We start from the raw sequence: 19,259 nt of genomic DNA, 5'->3' as shown, positions 1-19,259 counted from the left end.
AGTATCCTTCACTGGGAGAGGCGCACACACACACACACACACACACACACACACACACACACGGGAAAGCAGACACACACACACACACACACACACACACACACACGGAAAGCAGACACACACACACACAGGTGCGGAGACACACACACATGCATGTTAGAGTGGGAGGCAGTATGCTGACTAACTGTACAGTGCTGGACTTGGACAGAAATAGGATACTCATTTTGGGTGCTGGTATCTTTATATTTAGGAGCTGGCCGGTACTCATTATGTTAGGAGCTGGCCCGTACTGTTTATATTTAGGAGCTGGCCCGTACTGTTTATATTTAGGAGCTGGGCCCGGTACTGTATATATTTAGGAGCTGGCCCGGTACTGTATATATTTAGGAGCTGTCCGGTACTGTTTATATTTAGGAGCTGGCCCGGTACTGTTTATATTTAGGAGCTGGCCCGGTACTCTTTATATTTAGGAGCTGGCCCGGTCCTGTATATATTAAGGTGCTGGCCCGGTACTGTATATATTTAGGTGCTGGCCCGGTACTGTATATATTTAGGTGCTGGCCCGGTACTGTATATATTTAGGTGCTGGAGCTCCACATTACTTTTGATCTAATATTCTATAAGAGGTGCAGGAACTCAAGCAGTAGAACATTTGAGGTGCCGGTACTCAGCTCCGGTACTCAGCTCCGGTTAGTTCCTGCCCAAGCATTGACTCTGTATGGCTCTGTGCCAGTCTTCCTACCCAAGCACTGACTCTGTATGGCTCTGTGCCAGTCTTCCTGCCCAAGCACTGACTCTGTATGGCTCTGTCCAGTCTTCCCTACCCAAGCACTGACTCTGTATGGCTCTGTGCCAGTCTTCTGCCCAGCACTGACTCTGTATGGCTCTGTGCCAGTCTTCCTGCCCAATCACTGACTCTGTATGGCTCTGTGCCAGTCTTCCTGCCCAAGCACTGACTCTGTATGGCTCTGTGCCAGTCTTCCTGCCCAAGCACTGACTCTGTATGGCTCTGTGCCAGTCTTCCTGCCCAAGCACTGACTCTGTATGGCTCTGTGCCAGTCTTCCTGCCCAATCACTGACTCTGTATGGCTCTGTGCCAGTCTTCCTGCCCAAGCACTGACTCTGTATGGCTCTGTGCCAGTCTTCCTGCCCAAGCATTGACTCTGTAGGCTCTGTGCCAGTCTTCCTGCCCAAGCACTGACTCTGTATGGCTCTGTGCCAGTCTTCCTGCCCAAGCACTGACTCTGTATGGCTCTGTGCCAGTCTTCCTGCCCAAGCACTGACTCTGTATGGCTCTGTGCCAGTCTTCCTGCCCAAGCACTGACTCTGCTTGGCTCTGTGCCAGTCTTCCTGCCCAAGCACTGACTCTGTATGGCTCTGTGCCAGTCTTCCTGCCCAATCACTGACTCTGTATGGCTCTGTGCCAGTCTTCCTGCCCAATCACTGACTCTGTATGGCTCTGTGCCAGTCTGGGTAGGAAGGTACAGATGAAGGATCTTAATTTCAGCCAGTTTGCTACAGCAGGAAAAAAGAATCCTGCAGCAACAGGAAATGTGAATTATTAAGTGGAAACTTCTGGAACCCTTTTAAACCTCAAAATACGCTACAAGTTTAAAATGTCCTTGGTTGCAGGAAAGTAGTTCTGCAACGGGGTGATCAAATGAAGATCCTCCATCTTTAGGCTGTAGCGTTTTGAAACAGGCTCTATCATATCCCTGTAACAGGGATGATGACCTAGAAAACATCTACAGAGAACTTTAAATAATTCACTCAGTGTGTACTCTCTACTCTCTACTCGACTGAGCCACGCCGGGCCCACTGCAAATAGAATGTGTGTGTGTGTGTGTGTGTGTGTGTGTGCGTGTGACAGGGTTGATTAAGTTCAGTGGCTAAGGCTAAAAAGAATCTCTGCATATTCTTAGTGCCTCTGTGGTGTCTGTGTACTGTGAGGTGACAGGTTAATAAGTCTAGCTACAACCACCACATCCACTACTGGACAGTTAATCAGTCTAACTACAACCACCACATCCACTACTGGAAAGTTAATCAGTTTAGCTACAACCACCACATCCACTACTGGAAAGTTAATCAGTCTAGCTACAACCACCACATCCACTACTGTACAGTTAATCAGACTAGCTACAACCACCACATCCACTACTGTACAGTTAATCAGGTTAGCTACAACCACCACATCCACTACTGTGCTCTCCTCTCCTCTCCCCTCCTCTCCTCTCCTCTCCTCGTTCTACCTGAGTATCTCTCCTCCAGATATAGTCCTGTGTTGTTCTACCTGAGTATCTCTCCTCCAGATATAGTCCTGTGTTGTTCTACCTGAGTATCTCTCCTCCAGATATAGTCCTGTGTTGTTCTACCTGAGTATCTCTCCTCCAGACATAGTCCTATGTTGTTCTACCTGAGTGTCTCTCCTCCAGATATAGTCCTGTGTTGTTCTACCTGAGTATCTCTCATCCTCCAGACATAGTCCTGTGTTGTTCTACCTGAGTATCTCTCCTCCTCCAGACATCGTCCTGTGTTGTTCTACCTGAGTATCTCTCCTCCAGACATAGTCCTGTGTTGTTCTACCTGAGTGTCTCTCCTCCAGATATAGTCCTGTGTTGTTCTACCTGAGTATCTCTCCTCCTCCAGACATCGTCCTGTGTTGTTCTACCTGAGTATCTCTCCTCCAGACATAGTCCTGTGTTGTTCTACCTGAGTGTCTCTCCTCCAGATATAGTCCTGTGTTGTTCTACCTGAGTATCTTTCCTCCAGATGTAGTCCTGTGTTGTTCTACCTGAGTATCTCTCCTCCAGATGTAGTCCTGTGTTGTTCTACCTGAGTATCTCTCCTCCTCCATATATAGTCCTGTGTTGTTCTACCTGAGTATATCTCCTCCAGACATAGTCCTGTGTTGTTCTACCTGAGTGTCTCTCCTCCTCCATATATAGTCCTGTGTTGTTCTACCTGAGTATCTCTCCTCCTCCATATATAGTCCTGTGTTGTTCTACCTGAGTATCTTTCCTCCAGATGTAGTCCTGTGTTGTTCTACCTGAGTATCTCTCCTCCAGATGTAGTCCTGTGTTGTTCTACCTGAGTATCTCTCCTCCTCCATATATAGTCCTGTGTTGTTCTACCTGAGTATCTCTCCTCCAGACATAGTCCTGTGTTGTTCTACCTGAGTGTCTCTCCTCCTCCATATATAGTCCTGTGTTGTTCTACCTGAGTATCTCTCCTCCAGACATAGTCCTGTGTTGTTCTACCTGAGTGTCTCTCCTCCAGATATAGTCCTGTGTTGTTCTACCTGAGTGTCTCTCCTCCTCCATATATAGTCCTGTGTTGTTCTACCTGAGTATCTCTCCTCCAGACATAGTCCTGTGTTGTTCTACCTGAGTGTCTCTCCTCCTCCATATATAGTCCTGTGTTGTTCTACCTGAGTATCTCTCCTCCAGACATAGTCCTGTGTTGTTCTACCTGAGTATCTCTCCTCCAGACATAGTCCTGTGTTGTTCTACCTGAGTGTCTCTCCTCCAGACATAGTCCTGTGTTGTTCTACCTGAGTGTCTCTCCTCCTCCATATATAGTCCTGTGTTGTTCTACCTGAGTATCTCTCCTCCAGACATAGTCCTGTGTTGTTCTACCTGAGTGTCTCTCCTCCAGACATAGTCCTGTGTTGTTCTACCTGAGTGTCTCTCCTCCAGACATAGTCCAGTGTTGTTCTACCTGAGTATCTCTCCTCCAGATATAGTCCTGTGTTGTTCTACCTGAGTGTCTCTCCTCCAGATATAGTCCTGTGTTGTTCTACCTGAGTATCTCTCCTCCTCCAGATATAGTCCTGTGTTGTTCTACCTGAGTGTCTCTCCTCCAGACATAGTCCTGTGTTGTTCTACCTGAGTATCTCTCCCTCCAGACATAGTCCTGTGTTGTTCTACCTGAGTATCTCTCCTCCAGACATAGTCCTGTGTTGTTCTACCTGAGTATCTCTCCTCCAGACATAGTCCTGTGTTGTTCTACCTGAGTGTCTCTCCTCCAGATATTGTCCTGTGTTGTTCTACCACATTGTCTCTCCTCCAGATATAGTCCTGTGTTGTTCTACCACATTGTCTCTCCTCCAGATATAGTCCTGTGTTGTTCTACCTGAGTATCTCTCCTCCAGATATAGTCCTGTGTTGTTCTACCTGAGTATCTCTCCTCCAGACATAGTCCTGTGTTGTTTTACCTGAGTATCTCTCCTCCTCCAGATATAGTCCTGTGTTGTTCTACCTGAGTATCTCTCCTCCAGACATAGTCCTGTGTTGTTCTACCTGAGTGTCTCTCCTCCTCCATATATAGTCCTGTGTTGTTCTACCTGAGTATCTCTCCTCCTCCATATATAGTCCTGTGTTGTTCTACCTGAGTATATTTCCTCCAGATGTAGTCCTGTGTTGTTCTACCTGAGGTATCTCTCCTCCAGATGTAGTCCTGTGTTGTTCCTACCTGAGTATCTCTCCTCCTCCATATATAGTCCTGTGTTGTTCTACCTGAGTATCTCTCTTCCAGACATAGTCCTGTGTTGTTCTACCTGAGTGTCTCTCCTCCTCCATATATAGTCCTGTGTTGTTCTACCTGAGTATCTCTCCTCCAGACATAGTCCTGTGTTGTTCTACCTGGAGTGTCTCTCCTCCAGATATAGTCCTGTGTTGTTCTACCTGAGTGTCTCTCTTCCTCCATATATAGTCCTGTGTTGTTCTACCTGAGTATCTCTCCTCCAGACATAGTCCTGTGTTGTTCTACCTGAGTGTCTCTCCTCCTCCATATATAGTCCTGTGTTGTTCTACCTGAGTATCTCTCCTCCAGACATAGTCCTGTGTTGTTCTACCTGAGTATCTCTCCTCCAGACATAGTCCTGTGTTGTTCTACCTGAGTGTCTCTCCTCCTCCATATATAGTCCTGTGTTGTTCTACCTGAGTATCTCTCCTCCAGACATAGTCCTGTGTTGTTCTACCTGAGTGTCTCTCCTCCAGACATAGTCCCGTGTTGTTCTACCTGAGTGTCTCTCCTCCAGACATAGTCCAGTGTTGTTCTACCTGAGTATCTCTCCTCCAGATATAGTCCTGTGTTGTTCTACCTGAGTGTCTCTCCTCCAGATATAGTCCTGTGTTGTTCTACCTGAGTATCTCTCCTCCTCCAGATATAGTCCTGTGTTGTTCTACCTGAGTGTCTCTCCTCCAGACATAGTCCTGTGTTGTTCTACCTGAGTATCTCTCCTCCAGACATAGTCCTGTGTTGTTCTACCTGAGTATCTCTCCTCCAGACATAGTCCTGTGTTGTTCTACCTGAGTATCTCTCCTCCAGACATAGTCCTGTGTTGTTCTACCTGAGTGTCTCTCCTCCAGATATAGTCCTGTGTTGTTCTACCACATTGTCTCTCCTCCAGATATAGTCCTGTGTTGTTCTACCACATTGTCTCTCTTCCAGATATAGTCCTGTGTTGTTCTACCTGAGTATCTCTCCTCCAGATATAGTCCTGTGTTGTTCTGCACCTGAGTATCTCTCCCTCCAGACATAGTCCTGTGTTGTTTTACCTGAGTATCTCTCCTCCTCCAGATATAGTCCTGTGTTGTTCTACCTGAGTGTCTCTCCTCCAGATATAGTCCTGTGTTGTTCTACCTGAGTATCTTTCCTCCTCCAGATATAGTCCTGTGTTGTTCTACCTGAGTATCTCTCCTCCATATATAGTCATGTGTTGTTCTACCTAAGTATATCTCCTCCAGATATAGTCCTGTGTTGTTCTACCTGAGTGTCTCTCCTCCAGACATAGTCCTGTGTTGTTCTACCTGAGTATCTCTCCTCCTCCAGATATAGTCCTGTGTTGTTCTACCACAGCATCTCTCCTCCAGACATAGTCATGTGTTGTTCTACCTGAGTATCTCTCCTCCAGACATAGTCCTGTGTTGTTCTACCTGAGTATCTCTCCTCCAGATATAGTCCTGTGTTGTTCTACCTGAGTATCTCTCCTCCAGACATAGTCCTGTGTTGTTCTACCTGAGTGTCTCTCCTCCAGACATAGTCCTGTGTTGTTCTACCTGAGTATCTCTCCTCCAGACATAGTCCTGTGTTGTTCTACCTGAGTATCTCTCCTCCAGACATAGTCCTGTGTTGTTCTACCTGAGTATCTCTCCTCCATACATAGTCCTGTGTTGTTCTACCTGAGTGTCTCTCCTCCAGATATAGTCCTGTGTTGTTCTACCACATTGTCTCTCCTCCAGATATAGTCCTGTGTTGTTCTACCACATTGTCTCTCCTCCAGATATAGTCCTGTGTTGTTCTACCTGAGTATCTCTCCTCCAGACATAGTCCTGTGTTGTTCTACCTGAGTATCTCTCCTCCAGACATAGTCCTGTGTTGTTCTACCTGAGTATCTCTCCTCCAGACATAGTCCTGTGTTGTTCTACCTGAGTGTCTCTCCTCCAGATATAGCCCTGTGTTGTTCTACCACATTGTCTTTCCTCCAGATATAGTCCTGTGTTGTTCTACCACATTGTCTCTCCTCCAGATATAGTCCTGTGTTGTTCTACCTGAGTATCTCTCCTCCAGACATAGTCCTGTGTTGTTCTACCTGAGTGTCTCTCCTCCAGACATAGTCCTGTGTTGTTCTACCTGAGTATCTCTCCTCCAGACATAGTCCTGTGTTGTTCTACCTGAGTGTCTCTCCTCCAGATATAGTCCTGTGTTGTTCTACCACATTGTCTCTCCTCCAGATATAGTCCTGTGTTGTTCTACCACATTGTCTCTCCTCCAGATATAGTCCTGTGTTGTTCTACCACATTGTCTCTCCTCCAGATATAGTCCTGTGTTGTTCTACCTGAGTATCTCTCCTCCAGATATAGTCCTGTGTTGTTCTACCTGAGTATCTCTCCTCCAGACATAGTCCTGTGTTGTTTTACCTGAGTATCTTCCCTCCTCCAGATATAGTCATGTGTTGTTCTACCTGAGTGTCTCTCCTCCAGATATAGTCCTGTGTTGTTCTACCTGAGTATCTTTCCTCCTCCAGATATAGTCCTGTGTTGTTCTACCTGAGTATCTCTCCTCCATATATAGTCATGTGTTGTTCTACCTAAGTATATCTCCTCCAGATATAGTCCTGTGTTGTTCTACCTGAGTGTCTCTCCTCCAGACATAGTCCTGTGTTGTTCTACCTGAGTATCTCTCCTCCTCCAGATATAGTCATGTGTTGTTCTACCACAGTATCTCTCCTCCAGACATAGTCATGTGTTGTTCTACCTGAGTATCTCTCCTCCAGACATAGTCCTGTGTTGTTCTACCTGAGTGTCTCTCCTCCAGACATAGTCCTGTGTTGTTCTACCTGAGTATCTCTACTCCAGACATAGTCTTGTGTTGTTCTACCTGAGTATCTCTCCTCCAGACATACTCCTGTGTTGTTCTACCTGAGTATCTCTCCTCCTCCAGATATAGTCATGTGTTGTTCTACCACAGTATTCTCTCCTCCAGACATAGTCATGTGTTGTTCTACCTGAGTATCTCTCCTCCAGACATAGTCCTGTGTTGTTCTACCTGAGTATCTCTCCTCCAGATATAGTCCTGTGTTGTTCTACCTGAGTATCTCTCCTCCTCCAGATATAGTCATGCGTTGTTCTACCACAGTATCTCTCCTCCAGACATAGTCATGTGTTGTTCTACCTGAGTGTCTCTCCTCCAGACATAGTCCTGTGTTGTTCTACCTGAGTATCTCTCCTCCAGATATAGTCCTGTGTTGTTCTACCTGAGTGTCTCTCCTCCAGACATAGTCCTGTGTTGTTCTACCTGAGTGTCTCTCCTCCTCCAGATATAGTCATGTGTTGTTCTACCACAGTATCTCTCCTCAGACATAGTCATGTGTTGTTCTACCTGAGTATCTCTCCTCCAGACATAGTCCTGTGTTGTTCTACCTGAGTATCTCTCCTCCAGATATAGTCCTGTGTTGTTCTACCTGAGTATCTCTCCTCCTCCAGATATAGTCATGTGTTGTTCTACCACAGTATCTCTCCACTCCAGACATAGTAATGTGTTGTCTCTGCCTGAGTATCTCTCCTCCAGACATAGTCCTGTGTTGTTCTACCTGAGTGTCTCTCCTCAGATATAGTCATGTGTTGTTCTACCTGAGTATCTCTCCTCCAGATATAGTCCTGTGTTGTTCTACCTGAGTGTCTCTCCTCCAGTTATAGTCCTGTGTTGTTCTACCTGAGTGTCTCTCCTCCAGACATAGTCCTGTGTTGTTCTACCTGAGTGTCTCTCCTCCAGACATAGTCCTGTGTTGTTCTAACTGAGTGTCTCTCCTCCAGACATAGTCATGTGTTGTTCTACCTAAGTATCTCTCCTCCAGACATAGTCATGTGTTGTTCTACCTGAGTATCTCTCCTCCTCCAGATATAGTCCTGTGTTGTTCTACCTGAGTATCTCTCCTCCTCCAGATATAGTCATGTGTTGTTCTACCTGAGTGTCTCTCCTCCAGATATAGTCCTGTGTTGTTCTACCTGAGTATCTCTCCTCCTCCAGACATAGTTCTGTGTTGTTCTACCACAGTATCTTTCCTCCAGATATAGTCCTGTGTTGTTCTACCTGAGTATCTCTCCTCCAGACATAGTCCTGTGTTGTTCTACCTGAGTGTCTCTCCTCCAGATATAGTCCTGCGTTGTTCTACCACAGTATCTCTCCTCCAGACATAGTCATGTGTTGTTCTACCTGAGTGTCTCTCCTCCAGACATAGTCCTGTGTTGTTCTACCTGAGTATCTCTCCTCCAGATATAGTCCTGTGTTGTTCTACCTGAGTGTCTCTCCTCCAGACATAGTCCTGTGTTGTTCTACCTGAGTGTCTCTCCTCCTCCAGATATAGTCATGTGTTGTTCTACCACAGTATCTCTCCTCCAGACATAGTCATGTGTTGTTCTACCTGAGTATCTCTCCTCCAGACATAGTCCTGTGTTGTTCTACCTGAGTATCTCTCCTCCAGATATAGTCCTGTGTTGTTCTACCTGAGTATCTCTCCTCCTCCAGATATAGTCATGTGTTGTTCTACCACAGTATCTCTCCTCCAGACATAGTAATGTGTTGTTCTACCTGAGTATCTCTCCTCCAGACATAGTCCTGTGTTGTTCTACCTGAGTGTCTCTCCTCCAGATATAGTCATGTGTTGTTCTACCTGAGTATCTCTCCTCCAGATATAGTCCTGTGTTGTTCTACCTGAGTGTCTCTCCTCCAGTTATAGTCCTGTGTTGTTCTACCTGAGTGTCTCTCCTCCAGACATAGTCCTGTGTTGTTCTACCTGAGTGTCTCTCCTCCAGACATAGTCCTGTGTTGTTCTAACTGAGTGTCTCTCCTCCAGACATAGTCATGTGTTGTTCTACCTAAGTATCTCTCCTCCAGACATAGTCATGTGTTGTTCTACCTGAGTATCTCTCCTCCTCCAGATATAGTCCTGTGTTGTTCTACCTGAGTATCTCTCCTCCTCCAGATATAGTCATGTGTTGTTCTACCTGAGTGTCTCTCCTCCAGATATAGTCCTGTGTTGTTCTACCTGAGTATCTCTCCTCCTCCAGACATAGTTCTGTGTTGTTCTACCACAGTATCTTTCCTCCAGATATAGTCCTGTGTTGTTCTACCTGAGTATCTCTCCTCCAGACATAGTCCTGTGTTGTTCTACCTGAGTGTCTCTCCTCCAGATATAGTCCTGTGTTGTTCTACCTGAGTGTCTCTCCTCCAGATATAGTCCTGTGTTGTTCTACCTGAGTATCTCTCCTCCAGACATAGTCCTGTGTTGTTCTACCTGAGTATCTCTTCTCCAGATATAGTCCTGTGTTGTTCTACCTGAGTATCTCTCCTCCAGACATAGTCCTGTGTTGTTCTACCTGAGTATCTCTCCTCCAGATATAGTCCTGTGTTGTTCTACCTGAGTATCTCTCCTCCAGACATAGTCCTGTGTTGTTCTACCTGAGTATCTCTCCTCCTCCAGATATAGTCCTGTGTTGTTCTACCTGAGTGTCTCTCCTCCAGACATAGTCCTGTGTTGTTCTACCTGAGTATCTCTCCTCCAGACATCGTGGACATCAAGCCAGCCAACATGGAGGAGCTCACGGAGGTGATAACATCGGCAGAGTTCCATCCTCACCACTGTCACCTGTTTGTCTACAGCAGCAGTAGGGAACTCTACGTCTCTGTGACATGAGGGCCTCGGCACTTTAGCGCATAAACACACAAACGTGAGTTGGGGGACACATGGGAAGACCAAGCCATTACTGTCAGCCTCTAATCATGGGTATTCAAATCTTACTCTACGAGGTCCGGAGTAGGACTACTGCTGGTTCTGTTCTGCCTGATAATTAATTGCACCCACATGGTGTCCCAGGTCTCCAAATCAGTCCTTCAGGGTTCAGATTGGAATCCCCCTACATTTAGATTTCCTCTTTCTCCCTCTCTCCCCGCCTTCTCTCCTCTCTCCTACTCCCTCTCCTCTCCCCTCGTCTCATCTCCTTTCCTCCCCCTCTCTCCTGCGTCTCATCTCTCTCCTCCCCCTCTCCTCTCTCTCTCTCCTCTCACCAAAGTCTCATCTCCTATCCTCCCCCTCTCCTCTTCTCTCCCCTCGTCTCATCTCCTCTCCTCTCCTCTTCTCTCCCTCGTCTCATCTCCTCCCCCTACTCCTCTTCTCTCCCCCTGCGTCTCATCTCCTCCCCCTCTCCTATTCTCTCCCCTTTGTCTCATCTCCTCTCCCTCTCATCTTCTCTCCCTCGTCTCATACCTCCTCTCCTCTTCTCTCCCCTTGTCTCATCTCCTCCCCCTCTCCTCTTCTCTCCCCTTGTCTCCTCTCCTCCCCTCTCATCTCCCCTCGTCTCATACCTCCTCTCCTCCCCCTCTCCTCCCTCTCCTCGTCTCAATCTCCTCTCCCTCTCATCTTCTCTCACCCTCGCCTCACTCTCTCCTCATCTCCTCTCCTCTCCTCTCCCTCTCCCCTTGTCTCATCTCCTCTCCTCCCCCTCTCCTCCTCCTCTCCTCGTCTCCATCTCATCTCCCTCTCCTTCCCCTCTCCCTCTCTCCTCTCCCTTCGTCTATCTCCTCTCCTCCCCCACTCCTCTTCTCTCCCCTCATCTCATCCTCCTCTCCTCCCCCTCTCCTCTTCTCTCCTCGTCTCATCTCCCTCTCCTCCCCCTCTCTTCTCCTCTCCCCTCGTCTCATCTCATCTCCTCCCCCTCTCCTCTTCTCTCCCTCGTCTCATCTCCTCTCCTCTCTCCTCTCCCCCTCATCTCATCTCCTCTCCTCCCCCTCTCCTCTCCCCGTCTTTTCTCTTCTCCTCCCTCCCTCTCTCCTCCTCTCTCCTCCTCCAGTCTTTGGGAGGAACCAGAGGACCCAGGAAGCGCCGTTCATTCTTCTCTGAGATCGTGTCGACGCGGGTGTCGGATGTGAAGTTCGGTCTCAACGGTGCGGTACCTGCTAACCAGGGATACTGACGGCCAAGGTGTGGGACCTACCTGGAGAAAGGCCCTGTAGAAACCTACCAGGTCAGCCCGCAAAACACACATGCACACACATATGCACGCATGTACACACACACTTTTCAAATTAAATGATGCCTTGGAAAACCCTGTCAACACTCCTCCTCCCTCCTCCCTCCCTCCCTCCTTCTTCCCTCCTCCCCCTTCTTCTCTCTGTCTGTCTCTCTGTAGGTTCATGACTACCTGAGGAGTAAGCTGTCCTCTCGTACATGAGAATGACTGCATATTTGACAAGTTTGAGTGTGTCTGGAACAGCTCCGACATGGTGTGTGTGTTGTCTTTGTATACTCTGAGGCTTTATCCTACGGATAAATCAATCCCAGAGAAGCTTTGTCTACTCACTTGAGGTTTTCATCCTACAGATAAATCAATCCCAGAGAGTAGAACTCTGCCAGATGTTTCAAAATCAATCCCTTCTCTCCTTCCATCTCTCTTCCTCATTTGCTCCTCCTCCTCCTCTTCCTGTCCCAACCCCACCCTCCCCTCTTTACATCTCTCCTCCTCTTCCTGTCCCAACTCCCCACCCCACCCCACCCCCCTCTCTACATCTCACTCCTCCTCTCCTGTCCCAACCCCAACCTCCTCTCTCTCTCTCCTCCCCTTCCCTCCTTCTCCTCCCCTCTCCTTTTCTCCCTTCTCCTCTCTCCCTCCCTTCCCCCTCCCTCCCTCCCCCTCTCTCCTCCTCTCTCCTCCCTCTCCTTCCTCTCCCTCCTCTCTCTTCTCCTCCCTTCTCCTCCTCCCTCCCTCCCCTCCCTCTCCTTCTCTCCTCCCCCCTCTCCTTCTCTCCTTCCCTCCCCTCCCTCTCCTTCTCTCCCCTTCTCTTCTCCCCCTCTCCTTCTCTCCCTTCTCCTCTCTCCCCCTCCCTCTATCTCCCTCTCTCTCCTCCTCCCTCTCCCTCCTCCCCTTCTCTCCTCTCCTCTCCCTCCCTCCCTCCTCCTCTCCCTTCTCTCCCTCCCTCTCCTTCTCTCCCTTCTCCTCTCCCTCCCCTTCTCTCCTCTCCCTCCCCTCCCTCCTCTCTCTCCTCTCTCCCTCCCTCCCCTCCCTCTCCTTCTCTCCTTCTCCTCTCTCCTCCCTCCCTCCCCTCCATCTCCTTCTCTCCCTCCTCTCTCCCTCCTCCTCTTCTTCCTCTCCTCCTCTCCCCTCACTACCTCCCCCTCCCTTCTCTCCCTCCTCCTCCCTCTCCCTCCCTCCCCTCCTCCTCTCCCTCCTCCTCTCCTCCCTCCCTCCCTCTCCTTCTCGCTCTCCTCCTCTCCTCTCTCCCTCCCTCTCCTTCTCTCTCTCCCCCTCCCTCCTCCTCCCTCCCCCCTCCCTCCCTCTCCCTCCCTCCCTCTCTCTCTCTCTCTCTCTCTCTCTCTCTCTCCTCCCTCCCTCCTTCCCTCTCCTTCTCGCTCTCTCCCTCTCCCTCTCTCCCCTCCCTCTCCTTCTCTCTCCCCTCCCTCCCTCCCTCTCTCCCTCCCTCCCTCCCTCCCCCCCCTCCTGCTCTCTCCCCCTCCTCCCTCCTCCCTCCCTCCCCTCTCCTTCTCCTCCTCCCTCTCCCTCCCTCCTATCCTCCTCTCCCTCCTCCCCTCCCTCTCCTTCTCTCCTCCCTCCCTCCCTCCTTATCTCCCTCCTCCTTCTCTCCCCTCTCCTCTCCCTCCTCCCTCCCCTCCCTCTCCTTCTCCTTCCCTCCTCCCTCTCCCCCTCCCCCTTCCCCTCTCCCTCTTCCCCCTTCCTCCTCTCCCTCCTCCCTCCCTCCCTCTCTCTCCCTCCTCCCTCCCCCTCCTTCTCTCTCCCTCCTTCTCTCCTCTTCTCTCTCCCTCTCTCTCTCCTCTCTCCCACTCCTCCTCTCCCTCTCTCCTCTCCTCAGTGTGATAATGACGGGGGCGTACAACAGCTTCTTCCGGATGTTTGACAGGGAGACGGGGCGGGGCGTGACCCTGGAGGTATGCATATATACAAACACACAAGTTCTGTGCTATTCAAATCCCAGTCTGGACAACTGCTGGTTAATCTGATAATTGCACTAACCAGGTCTAATCTGATTAGAGGGAAAGAATAAAATTGCTTTCAGGTCCAGATTTTAATTTGAATAAATTAGTCCGCTCTTTCCCCCCTCTCCTCTCCTCTCCTCTCCTCTCTCCTTTTCTCCTCTCCTCTCCTCTCCTCTCCTCTCCTCTCCTCTCCTCTCCTCTCCTCTCCTCTCCTCTCCTCTCTCCTTTTCTCCTCTCCTCTCCTTTTCTCCTCTCCTCTCCTCTCCTCTCTCCTTTTCTCCTTTTCTCCTTTTCTCCTTTTCTCCTTTTCTCTTTCTCCTTCTCCTCTCTCCTCTCCTCTCTCCTCTCCTTCTCCTCTCCTCTTTTTCTCCTCTCCTCTCCTCTCCTCTCCTCTCCTCTCCTCTCTCCTCTCTCTCTCTTTTCTCCTCCTCCTCCTCTCTCTCTCCTCTCCTCTCCTCCTCCTCTCTCTCCTCTCATCTCCTCTCCTCCCTCATCTCCTTTCTCCTTTTCTCCTTTTCTCTCTTTTTCTCCTTTTCTCCTCTCCTCTCCTCTCCTCTCCTCTCCTCTCTCCTCTCTCTCCTCTCCCTCTCTCTCTCCTCCTCTCCTCCCTCCCTGGAGGCGTGGCGAGACCAGTGCCGTGAGCTGTGCTGCGGACGCGACGGGTCTACTCGCGGGCAAGCGTCGTCGTGGCGACGTGGGGGTGGACAGTCTGGACTTCACTAAGAAGATCCTCCACATGGCCTGGCACCCCGAGGAGAACATCATCGCCATAGCCTCCACTAACAACCTCTACATCTTCCAGGACCGGGTCAACCCCCGACACACAGGGTCCAGACCTGAATTCAAATACCATTTAGGACCGGGTCAGCCTCGACACACAGGATCCAGACCTGGGTTCAAATACATTTAGGACCGAGTCATTGCCCAGACGCACAGGGGTCGAAACCTGGGTTCAAATACCATTTAGGGACCCAGAGTCAGCCCAGACGCACTAGGGTTCGAAACCTGGGTTCAATACCATTTAGGACCGAGTCAGCCCAGACGCACAGGGTCGAAACCTGGGTTCCATCTAGACACCTGGTGACACATCTGGACACCTGGTGACACATCTGGACACCTGTTGACACATCTGGACACATCTGGACACCTGGTGACACATCTAGACACCTGGTGACACATTTAGACACCTGGTGACACATCTGGACTAATCTAGACACCTGGTGACACATTTAGACACCTGGTGACACATCTGGACTAATCTAGACACCTGGTGACACATCTAGACACCTGGTGACACATCTGGACACATATAGACACCTGGTGACACACCTGGACACATCTAGACACCTGGTGACACACCTGGACACATCTAGACACCTGGTGACACACCTGGACACATCTAGACACCTGGTGACACACCTGGACACTCCTGGACACCTGGACAAGCTGATCCTAGATCTGTGCCTAAGGGCAATTTCTACCCTGAGCTACTAAATCACTTGTGCTTCCATCCATCCGCTCATAAAGGCTGCGTCCCAAATGGCAGCCTATTCCCTATGTAGTGCACTACTTTAGACCAGAGAATGGCACCCTATTCCCTATGTAGTGCACTACTTTGGACCTGGGACCATAAGGCTCTGGCCAGAAGTAGTGCACTATATAGGGAATACTAGGTTGATTGTATTCTCATGTCCTCCACCATGTTCTATAAATACTACTGTCTGTCTGTCTGTCTGTCTGTCTGTCCGTCCTTCTATCTGTTTGTCTGTCTGTCCGTCAGTTTGTCTGTCTGTCTGTCTGTCTGTCCGTCCGCCCGTCCGATTGTGCCGACATATGCAGCGTTTACCTTGAACGCGGTCTCCGTGACAGCGGGAACATTGCCTTTAATTGTCAATCGCACTATAAAGCGGATCTTCATCTTTACAAATGTAATAGAACCCCTAGTTACCTGTCTGTCTGTCTGTCTGTCTGTCTGTCTGTCTGTAACCTAGTTATCTCGGTGGTCAACCCTTATATAGAGTCAGAGCTATATAGTGAGGCCGTGCAAGGTTTTGATCCTGCCCACCACTAACACACTTTGAATACAGCTAATCAAGGTGATTAGTCGAAATCAGGTGGGTTAGTGCAGGGCTGGAACTAAAGCCTGCACAGCTTGTATTGATGCTCTTCCAGGGTTGGTGGCCACTGGTTTAAAGGGGCAATCTGAGATTGATGCTCATTCAGGGTTGGTGGCTACTGGTTTAAAGGGGCAATCTGAGATTGATGCTCTTCCAGGGTTGGTGGCCACTGGTTTAAAGGGGCAATCTGAGATTGATGCTCTTCCAGGGTTGGTGGCTACTGGTTTAAAGGGGCAATCTGAGATTGATGCTCTTCCAGGGTTGGTGGCCACTGGTTTAAAGGGGCAATCTGAGATTGATGCTCTTCCAGGGTTGGTGGCCACTGGTTTAAAGGGGCAATCTGAGATTGATGCTCTTCCAAGGGTTGGTGGCCACTGGTTTAAAGGAGGAATCTGGAATTCCACGACATCACACGGCTTGAGTTCTCTGTCCCACAGTCATACCCATTAGTGTAGTGGCGTCACGGCGTCAAACCTCACGGCTAACCAATCAGTAAGAGGGTTGTTGTGTTGTGGTTAGGACCATAGCAGCAGCAGCATGTTATCCAGTGTCACTATCGTTGTATATCTATCATGCCTGTATAACTAACAGTTATCTAAACACTCTAAATGAACCCTCAGACGAGGCCGTTCGATGAAGGGACGTGTATCAAAAATAAATATAATATGAATCTGATGATAAATCGTGGTGTGGATTATTTGATGAAACTGTGTCATTGTTTGTTTGTTGGCGATCGTCTTCCTTCCTGGGGTCAGCACTTCCTGCTGGAGGTCTAGTGCTGCGTTCATGTCTTCTTCCTGGGGTCAGCACTTCCTGCTGGAGGTCTAGTGCTGCATTCATGTCTTCTTCCTGGGGTCAGCACTTCCTGCTGGAGGTCTAGTGCTGCATTCATGTCTTCTTCCTGGGGTCAGCACTTCCTGCTGGAGGTCTAGTGCTGCATTTATGTCTTCTTCCTGGGGTCAGCACTTCCTGCTGGAGGCCTAGTGCTGCATTCATGACATCATGACATGTCAGAGCTAGGAAACCCAGAAATTGACTCGTTGTCGAAAGCTGATACCGAAGTTTCCCACTTCAAAAGTATTAGAATCAACCACTAAGCTCTATGCAAATAATTTACGTACATTTTAACTCGGAGGTTCCGAGTTTCCGACTTGAACGAAGAATGTGTATCTTGATGACATCATTAAAACGAGCCCGTTTCTTTTTTCTTTCTTTTTTACACAAGGCCCTTTAAAGACCACAGAACATGCCCCTGTGACCTCATCAAAAACAAATATAAGCATCACCATGAGGAGAAGGCACTTTGGTTGCATGTGAAATAGGCAGCACTACTTTATGCCTATAGGGGTAGTGCACTATCTAGGAAGTAGGGTGGCATTTAGATTTACAGTAAACAGCTCCATACCACCCAACAGTCACTGGAGAGAAGCAACACATACCAGCAATCGCCATGATTGAGTCCCAAATGTCCCAAATGTTTGACCTATTTACCTAAGGTACCTATTGTAATTTATACACTTAACAAGATAGAGGACAGAGAGTGTTTTGTAGATGTTGAGAACGGAACGTATGTTTTTAAATAACATTCTTACAACGTTCTTTGAACGTTACTAATGTTTTCTTGTGTTTTTTATGTAAAGATTTCTTAATGTTCTGAGAACATGACTTTAAATTACAACCATGAGGTAAACCTGTAGAAAATATTATGCTGAAGTACTGAAATTCCCACAGAACAACGTTGTTTCTTAACGTTCTCTGAAAAAATTTGAGAACATTACTTTAAATAGACACAATGAGGAAACCTGTACCTAACTTTATGGGAAGGTTGTATGCAAAATAACCACAGGACAACCAGAACTCTCACCAAGCTCTAAGAAACATATGGTTCTCAGAACGTTACATGCTAGCTGGGGAACATCCAAAAGTTACTAGGCACTATATTTCAGATAAACCACTGCAAATACATACATACATACATACATACATACAGTATATAAACATACATGCAGACGCACACGCACACATCACATAGTTGTAGTACTATATAGCTATATACAGTGGGGAGAACAAGTATTTGATACACTGCCGATTTTGCAGGTTTTCCTACTTACAAGGTTTCTGTACCAAATATTAAGTTCTGCTTTTCTGATGTATCAAATACTTATGTCATGCAATAAAATGCAAATTAATTACTTAAAATCATACAATGTGATTTTCTGGATTTTTGTTTTAGATTCCGCTCTCTCATAGTTGAAGTGTACCTATGATAAAAATGACAGTCCTCTACATGCTTTGTAAGTAGGAAAACCTGCAAAATCGGCAGTGTATCAAATACTTGTTCTCTCCACTGTAGATATGCTACATATTCTACATACACAAGGTATCAGTGTGTTCTTAAGACAGTTGAACACACAACTCTTAATACTATATTGTAAACCTAATGATGAAATCTGAACTCTAATTCACCATTATTCCCCCTAGCGTTTTCCTCCAGTTTCCCATTTAAAGACCACTACAGCTATTTCCAGTTGAAATACTTTCAAGTAATCCAGTTTACAGATGACCCGACTTCCTGCGTTGATTTCAGCTCCCCGGGTGTTTCTGCACAATTAAGATACAATCCGATCCAACTATCCACCCCCACGTAAGTAAACGCTGCCGTAGCTCGTTGCCATGGTAATGTGTCATCCGGACGACAACAGCCACCTCGTGAAAAAACCAAAATGGCTTCCAGAAGAGAACAGCAGCAACTGCGTAACTGTAGCAAACCGTTCCCTTCGGGTGTTCCGACCAGAGAGAGACGCCCCTTTTCACACCTCCGTCCATCTGTCCATCAGTCCATCCCTTTATTCACTAAGTTGCACTACAAATGAAGTTGTACTGAATTGAATTCCATTTAGAAAAATGGCTGCCAATGTCTCTTCCACCACTGGTTGGTCACACGTTGATCCTTTAGGACAGGAAGAGGGAAGAGACTAAATGAAGTTGTATTGAATTGAAATCCTTCTATCCATCTATTCCTCTTGTATTTCCCCCATCACTCCATTTCTCTCCTTCTCGTCCCGTCCCGTCACACGTCGATCCGTGCGGACAGGAAGGGGGAGAAGAAGAAGTCGAAGGCGAACTTGACGGAGCTGAGGGTGGTCCGTCTCCAGTCTCTCTCTATCTTCACCTGCAGAAAGAAGAAGTACAGACACACGGCCCTCTGTAACTCAAGTTGGTAGAGCTTGCAACGCAAGGATAGTGGGTTCAATTTCCCCACGAGTAAAATTTATGCAGGCATTACTAAGTGGCTTTGGATAGAACAGCTAAATGGCATATATTATATACTGTATATATTATTATATAACACCTGTCTGGCAGCGGTCAGAAGGGAGGAGTCACAGTCCAGATTATTTGATGAAACTGTGTCATTGTTTGTTTGTTGGCGATCGTCTTCCTTCCTGGGGTCAGCACTTCCTGCTGGAGGTCTACTGCTGCATTCATGTCTTCTTCCTGGGGTCAGCACTTCCTGCTGGAGGTCTAGTGCTGCATTCATGACATCATGACATGTCAGAGCTAGGAAACCCAGAAATTGACAAGTTGTCGAAAGATGATACCGAAGTTTCCCACTTGAAAAGTATCAGAATCAACCACTAAGCTCTATGCAAATA

At 48.0% G+C, this 19,259-nt stretch overlaps 1 pseudogene; it reads left to right on the top strand.

Moving 5' to 3' along the window:
- Positions 1–14,399, top strand: part of LOC123489258 — a 27,853-nt pseudogene extending 13,454 nt beyond the window's left edge.
- Positions 14,400–19,259: the final 4,860 nt, after the last annotated feature.

Source organism: Coregonus clupeaformis, unplaced genomic scaffold (genome assembly GCF_020615455.1).
Source record: "Coregonus clupeaformis isolate EN_2021a unplaced genomic scaffold, ASM2061545v1 scaf2905, whole genome shotgun sequence".
Taxonomy (NCBI): domain Eukaryota; kingdom Metazoa; phylum Chordata; class Actinopteri; order Salmoniformes; family Salmonidae; genus Coregonus; species Coregonus clupeaformis.
This window is presented reverse-complemented; position numbering and strand designations above follow the sequence as displayed.